The sequence below is a fragment of the Salvelinus namaycush genome, chromosome 18, assembly GCF_016432855.1.
Source record: "Salvelinus namaycush isolate Seneca chromosome 18, SaNama_1.0, whole genome shotgun sequence".
Taxonomy (NCBI): domain Eukaryota; kingdom Metazoa; phylum Chordata; class Actinopteri; order Salmoniformes; family Salmonidae; genus Salvelinus; species Salvelinus namaycush.
In genome coordinates this window covers 11,555,313-11,567,156 of record NC_052324.1, presented here as the reverse complement: position 1 = coordinate 11,567,156, position 11,844 = coordinate 11,555,313, and the positions used below count along the sequence as shown (strand labels likewise).

The following is an 11,844-nucleotide window of genomic DNA, read 5'->3' as shown; positions in this document are numbered from 1 at the left end:
GGATGGGGCTGGAGAAATGCATAGACAGCTATGGAAGCCAGATCAGACAGTTGAACTAAGCTCATGCGGCATTTACAGGCAAATTCCTCAAGATCAATGGCCTTATATCATGAATTTGAAAGTCTATAAATGGATTTGGCAATTGCGAATGACCTCTTAAAAATACTGGAAGATGAGGACCAAACCTATCTTCAAAAAATGTATTCAAATTGCATGTGTGTATCCCCTCAGGGGCAATGAACGTACAATAGTAGTTCAGGTCATGGTGAGAGAAGGTGCGTCGATAGAGTGCTTTGCGAATGGGGAGAGAGAACGATGGTCTGACGCTGAGCCTCTGCTCATTCCTTTGTTGTCCATCACTTCTCTGTGGACCAAACTCTGTTTCTTCTCTGGTTTCCACTTCCATCCCAAAATAAACAATGAAGCTCTTATTCTCATACACGCAGTCTCAATCTCTGAACACGAACACATGCACACGCACACACACGCACCTACACTCGTGCACACGCACACACACGCACCTACACTCATGCACACACACACACACACACACCACAGTGTTGTTTTTGGAGCAGTAGAGACATGGCAGTGGTGCATTCCTAAGAAGGAGGAGGCAGTGGAAAAGGACAGAGAAACAAAGAGGGATTGTCTCTCAGCAGACTTATAAGGTTGTGTGTGTGTGTGTGTGTGTGTGTGTGTGTGTGTGTGTGTGTGTGTGTGTGTGTGTGTGTGTGTGTGTGTGTGTGTTTGTATGTCTGCATGCTAGTATGTGTGTGTGTGTGTGTGATAGTGTGGGTGTATGCTTCCATGCGTGCACCCTGATCATCGGATTGTGGTGAAACATGACTGGTATGTTCCTGCAAGTCAAAGCACATGTCCGTCGAAAATAGTAGATGCATTGTGTTGGAAGGAAACAACATAACCCCTGTCACATGACAGCAGCACTCATGAAAAGTATTGTAGCGACCCTTACCAAAGTAATAACGAAGTAGTTATGATCTCCCTCACGAAGGTTAAGCCTAGTGGAGCAGTGCTTAGCAAGTTAACTATCTCGTAGTGGGATGATTTACCCTAATTCATATTGACTAGGGCCAGGAGTTGTTCCTCACCACGACATCTGACCAGGAAAACCTCTTTAGGGGTCATAGTTTATGACTAAAGGTGAGCCTTGCCTCCTGGTGGTTTGAGAATTCCAACTAAACTTTACAATCTCATAACACCGGATCTCTTTCGTCCAGCCTTTCTTTACTGGGCTGCCGTGGCTTCTCTCTGCTACTTGAGGTTCAAGCGGAGCGAGGACACTACAGCGCTCTACAGAGGAGCTCTTTCATTCTCCACCGCTAATGTGTTGAGTGGTTTCTCCGCAAACAGGCTTCTCTCTCCCCTGTGGGTGCTCAAATTATGTGCCACCATTATGCCTCCCTCTCCACCGCCGTCCTCAGGAAGAGCCGTGACGCATTGTACAATAGTGGCTGCACTTCAATGCATTGTTGAGACTGGAGAGGCGTCCATCTTGGATCTGATTGGACCCCAATGTTCTGGGCAGTGTAAAAAGAGACTTATGTATGGATTTTCTCTGACTGAGAGAAGTGATCCTCCGAGCACGGCTGGTCTAATCAGGTTGACCTGCAGTGCAGACAGCCTGGTAGACGACAGGCAGTTAGGGGATGTACATGACTTACCAGAGACAGTGACGTCAGGCGGCCCACATACACACCTCTCTGAACCCCGCAGAAACACACTCTAGGCCTGACAAAATCTGAGAGTAATGAACTTTTCCTCGTTCTGTATCTCAATCAAACACCAGATACTACAGTAATTAGCGAATTATGGTTTTCAGCCATGACATTAGAGTGGGCATGTGCTGGGGGGGGGGCTGGGGGTATGCTCACTTTTAACGTGAGGTCTAGGGTCAGATCATTATAAATGCTATTTAGCCTGGAGAAGGGAGGGCGGCACAGAGCAGGTCGGTGGGCCGCGGGGAGTCGTTTGGGGCTGGGGGGTGTAGGTAAAAGCTTAAGTGGGGTCAGGTCCTGACCTAACACCATTAAACAGACAGAGAGCTGCTCCGCTGCTGGGATGGGCTGGCTGGACTGAGGGGGTGACTCCATGTTTCTCAAAAGTCAAATTTCGAAGTTGTTCCAAATGTCAAATTTCTAAGTGTTTAAAGTTTAGACACCAACTCCACATTTTTAAGGTTAGGAATTAACGCTAATTGGTTAAGGTAAGGGTTAAGGTTTGGGATAGGCTTTAAACAAAAATCTCAAAAACAACTTTCGATTGCTGGATTTGAACTTGCGACCTTTGGAATCAGAGGCAGATGCTTCCGAAACCTATTTGAAAGTAACACTGCTCACTGATGCTCCTAGTGGCCAGTTTCCACATCATTTCCTGACATCCTCAGACATGGATGGATGTTGAATACTGCCTTCTATCACCGGTGACCTAGCTAACTATATTGATCTCCTCTGGCTTGCTGGACGCTCTTCCTTAGACAGACAGACAGACTGACAGCAGCAGAACATTTATTGGACATGGGGTTTAAGGGCTGTTGGGATTATGGACATGTGGAGTGTATTAAACGGTTTAAAATGGCATCATGTCTATCAGTGTTGTCAAAATGAGGGGAGATGCTGAGATTGAACCCAGTACGGACCTTGTGTTCCACGTCCACTTCAGACATGTTCAGTGCTAACCGGCAGTGTGGAGTGACCAGTAAAGTGTCCTGTCACTGTCACCCCTCTGGTCCCCTGACCCCCCCCAAATCAGCCACCCCGGGGCCCTCCAACAGGGTAACCCGAGCATGTTGCTCCCTAAATCCACCTCTAACCCCGCTGAACACAGGAAGGGATCTATCGATCTCATGTACACTAAGGAAATTAAGGGCGGAGGGATAGGAGGAGGAGACAAAAAAGCGTACGTAGGAATGAGAGGAGAGGGGGAGAGGGGAAGAGATAGAGAAAGGAGATGAGGAGGGGGTTGGTGGACAAATGAATGAATTGAATAGGGGGAGAGAGAGAAGGATGAAGGGATGAAGACTAATGGAGATAGAAGGAAGGATACAATTTCATTTACACTGCAATGAAATGACAGGCTCTGAATCCAGCCCTCTCTGTACCTGACAGAACAGGACCTAGCTGCAGTCAACAGCATATCAGATTCCTAACAAAACGCCCCCTCCATTTAAAAATAGAGATTTCTCTCTCTCTCTTTCTCTGTCAGTGCTTTTCTATTTTTAATAAAAAAACACATTCACCTTCTCATATGCCACTAGGAAACCAGCTTCCCTCTTCCCACTCAATACAAGCAAAGGTGACGAGAGAGAAGGAAAAGGAAGGAAAATGGAGTAGAGTGGAGGGAGGAAGAATAATGAAAAGGGAAGAGAAAGAGAGACAGGCAAAAAACATACGTTTCCTCCCAATACTGTTTGCCATCCATTGTTTGTCTTGTAAATGAATGGCTGTAAGTGTGGTGGTGCACACTGTAGGTTCCCTGATGTGTTTAATGTTGAATGGCCACATTAATACACACATAGGCGTGGATTGATGACATTTTGACAATCCAGTCTGAGTGTCATTGAGGGCTTTGAATTGCACTCTTTCAGCCACTGTGTGTGTGTGTGTGTGTGTGTGTGTGTGTGTGTGTGTGTGTGTGTGTGTGTGTGTGTGTGTGTGTGTGTGTGTGTGTGTGTGTGTGTGTGTGTGTGTGTGTGTGTCATGTCCATGCAGTGCTCATGGCCTGTGTGTGGACAGAGTGTGTGGATGGGCTTCTACAAAACCCAAACACACACTCTAGAGAGGGGGAGGAAGGACAGAGAGGGTGGACATGAGAAAAATGCATTCACTTTAGTGACTACCAATATACAGTTCCATTTGTGTTTATTGTCACCGAGTGAACCTCAATAGTTTTGTATTTAAAAAAAACAACGTTATTTAACCAGGAAAAGGCCATTGACACCCAGAGCCCCTTTTTCGAGGGAGACCCCTGGCCAAGAAGGCAGCAACAATCAATAAATTACAGAATTAAAACATACAACAATACAATACAACAACATGATCCAGCATAAAACAAGCACTTACACTCAACAAACAGAGCAGCACAATGTTGCTTTTTATCTAGTGCATTAATGATGTTGTTTTCAACTGCCGTAGCTGCAGTTGTGGTGCTGTGCCCAGATCTAAAGCCAGACTGAACCACGCTCAGTATGTTCTGTTCAACTAAAACTGTGAGTTCTGTGAGTTCACTAGGGATTCATAGACTTTGGCCAGGATAGGGAGTTTAGAGATAGGACGATAGTTATTGGCATCTGAGGGATCTCCACCCTTTAGCAGTGGGAGGACATAAGCTGATTTCCAAATGCTGGGTATGGAATTGGTCAAGAGACTCAGTTGAAAATGTGAGCCACAGGTTCAGTAATAATACCAGCTGCTATCTTTAAGAGGTAGGGGGTCTAGGTTGTCTGGACCTGCAGACTTCTTAGTCTCCATTGCTTTTAGTGCTTTATAGACCTCAGCATGAGAAACAGGCTCAAAGTTAAAATGGTTTACATGAGGGCCTATATCATAGTTTACTGTAACTATATGCCTCTTGGATATGACGTAAAAACACTACAGCAATCAATCCATCATGTATAGCACAACAACCACATAATACACTCACAAGAGGCTCTTGGCTCTGGATATTCCAGCAAGTAGCCTATAAAAACATATTTTATATTGCATATCGGAGTGTACACATATATTCCAATAGAAAAAAACTTTAAAGGCCCAGTGCAATCAAAAATGTGATTTTCCTGCGTTTTATAAATGTGATCCATAAAGTGTTATGTAGCAAAAAAAAAATATATATATTTTTATTTTTTTATTGGATAAAATTACAGACTACATAATGGTATATCATACACTGCAGTTAAGGAAAAATGGGAAAGTAATTCTGCTTTGAAAGTTGATCAACTTGAATGTATTTCTTTGCCTACACCCATTCAGCATCATTCACAACCTCTTAAGCCTTAGCCCCACCCATCTCTTTAAGGATTCACATGTGAGGCCATGTGCTAAACAGAGTGAGTAAGGTAGTGTAGTAAACAACCAAAGATTTCAAGACTAAAAGTGGTGAAAGTAGTAGCAAAAAGTAGTAGTAAAAATACACTTTATCTAGTCCTTGGCCTATATCCTAATCTGACTTTGGTGCAGGTCATGTTGTTCTTCACATTACCATCTCCGGTAAACACACACTATATCAAATAAAATCTAAGTTTATTTGTCACATGCACAGGATACAGAAGGTGTAAATGGTACAGTTAAATGGTAACTTACATATTTGCATAGTAGAAATATCTAAAATAGAACATGTCCCGATAAAAATATTGTATAAAATATTAGATGATGCTTACCCAGACACACTTGTCTAAATTGATGGGTCATGTGAAAGAAACGCTATAACCCCAGCCACATCTAGCTTAGTGGATTGGTCCCTATTGTCTAGACATGTACACATGTTCATGAAATACAATAGATGGCCGTAATCACCCCCATGTAATCATCTGACGAAGCTTAACGATGAACATTAATCCAAACCCATAGCTACATTACAAACGGATTGTCATAGCTAGCCACCATGCACGAACTGCTGTTGTATGAATCTGCAGGTAGCTAAATCTAACCAACTAGGTTCAACGTTAGCTAGCTAGCTAACATTAGGCTATAATTAGCAATACAAATTACTTTCTGAGATACGAATAATATTACTACACAGATCATGCACATAACCATTGTTCCCTCTAAGCTTCTTGCAGTAGCCCCGAGACTGCCGTGCAGCTCCCCCTGGACTGCTACGCAGAAATATCAGCTCACACAGAGAAGCACGAGATTGAACTTCACTCAACTTTCTAGAGCAATGGCCACCAACCGGTCTAATGTATTCCTAGTCTATTGCCAAACATTTCTGTAAAAAAAACAACATTAAAGCCTTGAGTTTTTTCTTATTCGTCTCGGGCTGTTGGTGGTAGGTGCACCCGATTCTGCTGCCCTGTGTGCCGAAAGGCGAACTGTTGCCAATTTGCAAAGGTTGAACAAGTACTAAATTCATCATACTTGAGAAAAAGTAAAGATACCTTAATATAAATGACTCAAGTAAAAGTGAAAGTAACCCAGTAAAATACTACTTGAGTAAAAGATTTTAAATGTACTTAAGTACAGAGGTGGAAAAAGTACTCAATTGTCATACTTGAGTAAAAGTACAAAGTAAAAGTAAATGCTATTCATCAAATTTCTTATATTTGGCAAACCAGATGGCACATTTTCCTTTTGTATTACTTTTTTGACAGCTAGGGGCAACTCCAACACTAACACTCCAACACATAATTTACAAATAAAGCATTTATGTTTAGTGAGTTCACCAGATCAGAGGCAGTATGGATGACCAGGGATGTTCTCATGATAAGCGTGTAAATTTGACTTTTTCCTGTCCTGCTAAGCATTCAAAATGTAACTAGTACTTTTGGGTGTCAGGCAAAATGTTTGGAGTAAAAAGTACATAGTTTTCTTTAGGAATGTAGTGAAGTAAAGGTAAAAGTAGGCAAAAATATAAATAGTCAAATAAAGTACAGATACCCCAAAATATTACGTAAGTAGTACTTTAAACTATTTCTACTTAAGTACTTTACACCTCTGCCATTTTGAACCATTACATGTGTCTGAAGGTACACGCTCTGCCTTTCCGGCAGGCCCAGGGAGCAAATTATGTGCACTATAGACCTACCGCTGGCCAATCGGATGGCTCAGATGACCATGTCTGCAGTAAGGTAGCAGGCGTAAAAGAGAGCTACAGCAAAGTTGATACTGTGAGATTTCAAAACGTTTAAAACCATGACTAGAGAGAGACTGTCAACGAATACAGCAAAGAGCTGCTGTTTAAGTTCTTACTCAGCACTGTCAACACTTTGTATTCAACACTTTTATAAGTAATGAATGAGTAGGAAAGTGTATCTATAGGCTTGAGTTGTTGTTATTATTAGTGGCTTTTTTAATATCGAGGAATATTTCACTTTCTTTGTTCATAGGAGTAACAACATGAATTTTTGCATGAGGCAGAAATAATTCGCCGCGACTCGAATTTTGCCAGCTGGAAGATGGTGTCCCTTTTTGGTCAGTGGAGGAAAGGGAGAGCCTAGGGATGTTGAGAGGCGGACCCTAAGTCTGCTGCTCTCTCCCTTTGCTGAGACTGACCATCAGATGCAGGCTCCGTCAGTCCATTAAAATAAAAATGAAAAGTGAATTATTTAAATGTATGCTCACTCAGCTGTGTTTCACAAGTAATACAACAACGGATCTATTACCGGTGTGATCATACAGCCTATAAAAATTCAAGCAAAGCCAAAATGCGGTGATAATGTATTTGGCCTATAGCTTACTGCACAAACCTCATTGCTACAGAACTGTTTTTAATTGGTTCATGTTGAGCGGAAGATCTCGGCTTGCATGTTGACTCAAAGTGATCTTGACCCAGAAAAGGTTGGTGACCACTGTTCTAGAGTTTTCCCTGTTAAAACCATCAATGTTTCACTTTACTGTGGCAATTGTGATCGAATCAACACAATATTTTGGCACTTTCAATGCAACAGGCTTGAATAAGCTAAGTAACCAATAGGCAGAGGGTAGAATAATTTGTCTGATTCTCTGTAATAATGGTATGGGAATAATAACGTATTTTATTTTGTAGTGGTTTCTTGATTCAAACAACACAACAACATTTTCTGTCACCTCCTTGTTTTAAGGACAAGTGGATAAACAGGTTAATGTCAAGCCCTACATATATATTTTTTTCAAAAGTTTCATGAATTGTAGACCTACATTGAACACCGCACATTGGCTGCTATTTCCACATTAAAATCTTATGGGATGCATTTTCGGGAATTGTTTTTGATGATAGAAAATAAAAATTGAACTTAAAGCGGCTACAGCCTTACTGTTCACAGTAAACGCGCTGGAAGTTGCACAGAAATTTTACAACGTTCAAGTTTGCGCTCAGAAGACCTGAAATTTGCTCTGTGCCAAAAAAAATTTGAGGGAATATTGCACGTAACATTAGCTAGCGAGCCAGCAAGCTAGAGTTCGCTAGCTAGCTAACAGTACTTTTTAACTTGCAATGAAAATGACTTTGACAAAATTAGAAACATACAGTGCATTCGGAAAGTATTCAGACCCCTTGAATAGTTCCACATTTTGTTGCTTTACAGCCTTATTCTAAAATGAATTAAATTGTTTTTTTCCCTCATCAATCTACACACAATACCCCATAATGACAAAGCAAAAAAAGGTTTTTAGAAATCTTTGCAAATTTAGATGAAAAAAAACTGAAATATCACTCTTTAGGCCCTTTACTCAGTACTTTGTTGAAGCACCATTGGGAGCAATTACAGCCTTGAGTCTTCTTTGGCATGACGCCAAAAGCTTGGCACACCTGTATTTAGGGAGTTTCTCCCATTCTTCTCTGCAGATCCTCTCACGCTCTGTCAGGTTCAATGGGGAGCGTTGCTGCACAGCTATTTTCAGGTCTCTCCAGAGATGTTTGATCGGGTTCAAGTCTGGCCTCTGGCTGGGCCACTCAAGGACATTCAGAGACTTGTCCTGAAGCCACTCCTGCATTGTTTTGGCAGTGTGCTTAGGGTCGTTGTCCTGTTGTAAGGTGAACCTTTGCACCAGTCTGAGGTCCTGAGCACTCTGGAGCAGGTTTTCATCAAGGATCTCTCTGTACTTTTCTCGGTTCATCTTTGCCTCGATCCTGACTAGTCTCCCAGTCCCTGCCACTGAAAAACATCCCCACAGCATGATGCTGCCACCACCATTCACCGTCGGGATGGATTGGCCAGGTGATGAGCGGTGCCTGGTTTCCTCCAGACGTGACGCTTGGCATTCAGGCCAAAGAGTTCAATCTTGGTTTCATCAGACCAGAGAATCTTGTTTCTCATGGTCTGAGACTCCTTTAGGTGCCTTTTGGCAAACTCCAAGCGGGCTGTCATGTGCCTTTTATTGAGGAGTGGCTTCTGTCTGGCCACTCTACCATAAAGGCCTGATTGATGGAGTGCTGTAGAGATGGTTGTCCTTCTGTAAGGTTCTCCCATCTCCACAGAGAAACTCTGGAGCTCTGTCAGAGTGAACATCGGGTTCTTGGTCACCTCCCTGACCAAGGCCCTTCTCCCCCGATTTCTCAGTTTGTCCGGGCGGCCAGCTCTAGGAACAGTCTCGAATGCATTGTATAACATCGGAAAATGTAGCTAGACTCTTACCCGTATACATGGATGAATGCTTGTTTGGCCTGTTTTGTCAAGTCACTGCGGTTCACACTGACTGTGTGCAGAAAGTAGTCCATCACAACTTTTTCGCACTGATCTTTGTCGATAGAGCATGCCAAATTCAGGGCAACAATGTTGTTGAGAGCAGTAGCAACACTTTTGCAGTTCTCCAAGGCTAACGTTATATCTTTCAAAAAAGCAGTGGTAGCAATTATTATCTACACATAATCAGCAGCTCATGTTATAGACAGAAGCATTTGACATGGCAGACCAATCGGAACTCATCTCTTGGCATCTCCAGCCCATCCATTATCTCAGCCAATCATGGCTAGTGGGGAGGTCCATGTCTTTTTCCGTGACTAAACCAACTCAGAATTATCTAGAAAATGTAGTCATATTTACAGATGGCATACAAGTTTGTTATTAAGGCACATGCAAGTTAATATGTTCCAGAAGGCATTTCTACCCAAAAAACATATTTTTTTTAAGTTCAAATGCCTCCCCTGTGAAGTAGTGACGTGCAGCATATGCCTAGCTTCCTGAAATGGGTCACATATACAGTACCAGTCAAAAGCTTGGACACACCTACTCATTCAAGGGTTTTTCTTTATTTTTACTCTTTTCTACACTGTAAAATAATAGTGAAGACATCAAAACTATGAAATAACACATATGGAATCATGTAGTAACCAAAAAAGTGTTAAAATATATTTTATATTTCAGAATCTTCAAAGTAGCCACCCTTTGCCTTGATGGCTGCTTTGCACACTCTTCGCATTCTCTCAACCAGCTTCATGAGGAATGCTTTTCCAACAGTCTTGAAGGAGTTTCCACATATGCTGAGCACTTGTTGGCTGCTTTTCCTTCACTCTGCGGTCTAACTCATCCCAAGCCATCTCAATTGGGTTGAGGTTGGGTGATTGTGGAGGCCCGGTCATCTGATGCAGCACTCCATCACTCTCCTTCTTGGTCAAATAGCCCTTAAAGTCTGGATGCGTGTTTTGGGTCATTGTCCTGTTGAAAAACAAATGATAGTCCCACTAAGCACAAACCAGATGGGATGGCGTATGGCTGCAGAATGCTGTGGTAGCCGTGCTGGTTAAGTGTGCCTTGAATTCTAAATAAATCAGCAAAGCACCCCCTCACACCTCCTCCTCCATGCTTCACAGTGGGAACCGCACATGCAGAGATCATCCGTTCACCTACTCTGTCGGTGATTTATTTAGAATTTATTTAATAGTTTTGATGTCGTCACTATTATTCTACAATGTAGAAAATAGTACAAATAAATAAAAACCATTGAATGGGTAGGTGTGTCCAAACTTTTGACTGGTACTGTATTTCCACACTACGAGGGAATAATACTGTGAAATTGTGAAAATGATGATAGTGTAAGAGCTGTATGAAAACACCGTCTGAAATTTCTGCCTGTTTTGGTGGGATGGACTTTTGGCCTGCCTGGTGACATCACCAAACGGGAAATTTGTTAATAGACCAATAACAAAGAGCGTTTAAAACCTCTCTGCCAATAACAGCTAGTTTTCAGTTTTCCCCTCCCCACTCAGATCACCCCCAGACAGTCCTAGCAAAATTCTTGCTTGAGAAAGATATTTTTGTTTATTTTTGAACATTTTAATTGAAAACAATCATAGTAAGGTACTTAATTGTTACCCAAAACATTATTTGATATCGAGATAAAAACATCTGCATTAGACCTTTAAGATGCACTTCCAGTTTAATAAATGTTAATACAGTATTTATTTTCTCTTAAAAAATATATAGCACTGAAATAAGTACAAATATGTGCAAAACATGTTGATATACTATATGTCCTGGTAACAGAAGGTTAATGGTTTATGAAAACCTGTGTTTTATTTTCCTATGGAAGTGTAACCGTGTGTATCTGTATCTCATGGAAGCTGTCTGATAAATGTGTCTCAACAGTGACCCTGTGTAAGATCATCAATTGAATACATCAAACCTGACCTACATTTGAACTGCCGCTTTAATGAGTGTGTGTGTGTGTGTGTGTGTGTGTGTGCGTGTGTGCGTGTGTGCGTGCGTGCGTGCGTGCGTGCGTGCGTGCGTGCGTGCGTGCGTGCGTGCGTGCGTGTGTTTGTGTGTGTATTGCGTGCATTTGACCTATTTGTGTAAATTGAAAGTATTGTGTAAGTTCACGTGTTAGCATGTGGAGATGCATGTGTGATTGTGCATCTTTTCTATGTTTGTAAATGTGTTAAGTAGTATCTGCATGTACAAAGTATGTGTGTGTATGTATGTGTGTGGTGTGTGTATATATCTGTCTGACGCAGAGTTGGAGTGCTGGGGGAATTACACTGTGATGATTAATTTAACACAGCCTTCCAGAGGTGTGTGTTTAATACATGAGATCTCAGCACAGAGTGCTGAGACAGAGTTAGGTCGAGTGTGTCTGGGCACTAACATATACCTCACTATGGCCTTACCTGAACACCTACCCCATTAACCCACTCTAAATTCCTTGGACAGACTCCTCTGTAGATGGTGATGAAAGTGGTGCTGGAGGAGAGAGC

At 42.1% G+C, this 11,844-nt stretch overlaps 1 protein-coding gene across 1 annotated transcript in view; it reads right to left on the bottom strand.

Moving 5' to 3' along the window:
- The window catches only part of LOC120063544 (BDNF/NT-3 growth factors receptor-like), a 95,064-nt gene that overhangs the window by 51,449 nt on the left and 31,771 nt on the right, over positions 1-11,844 (bottom strand). The gene's annotated exons all lie outside the window — the stretch shown is intronic.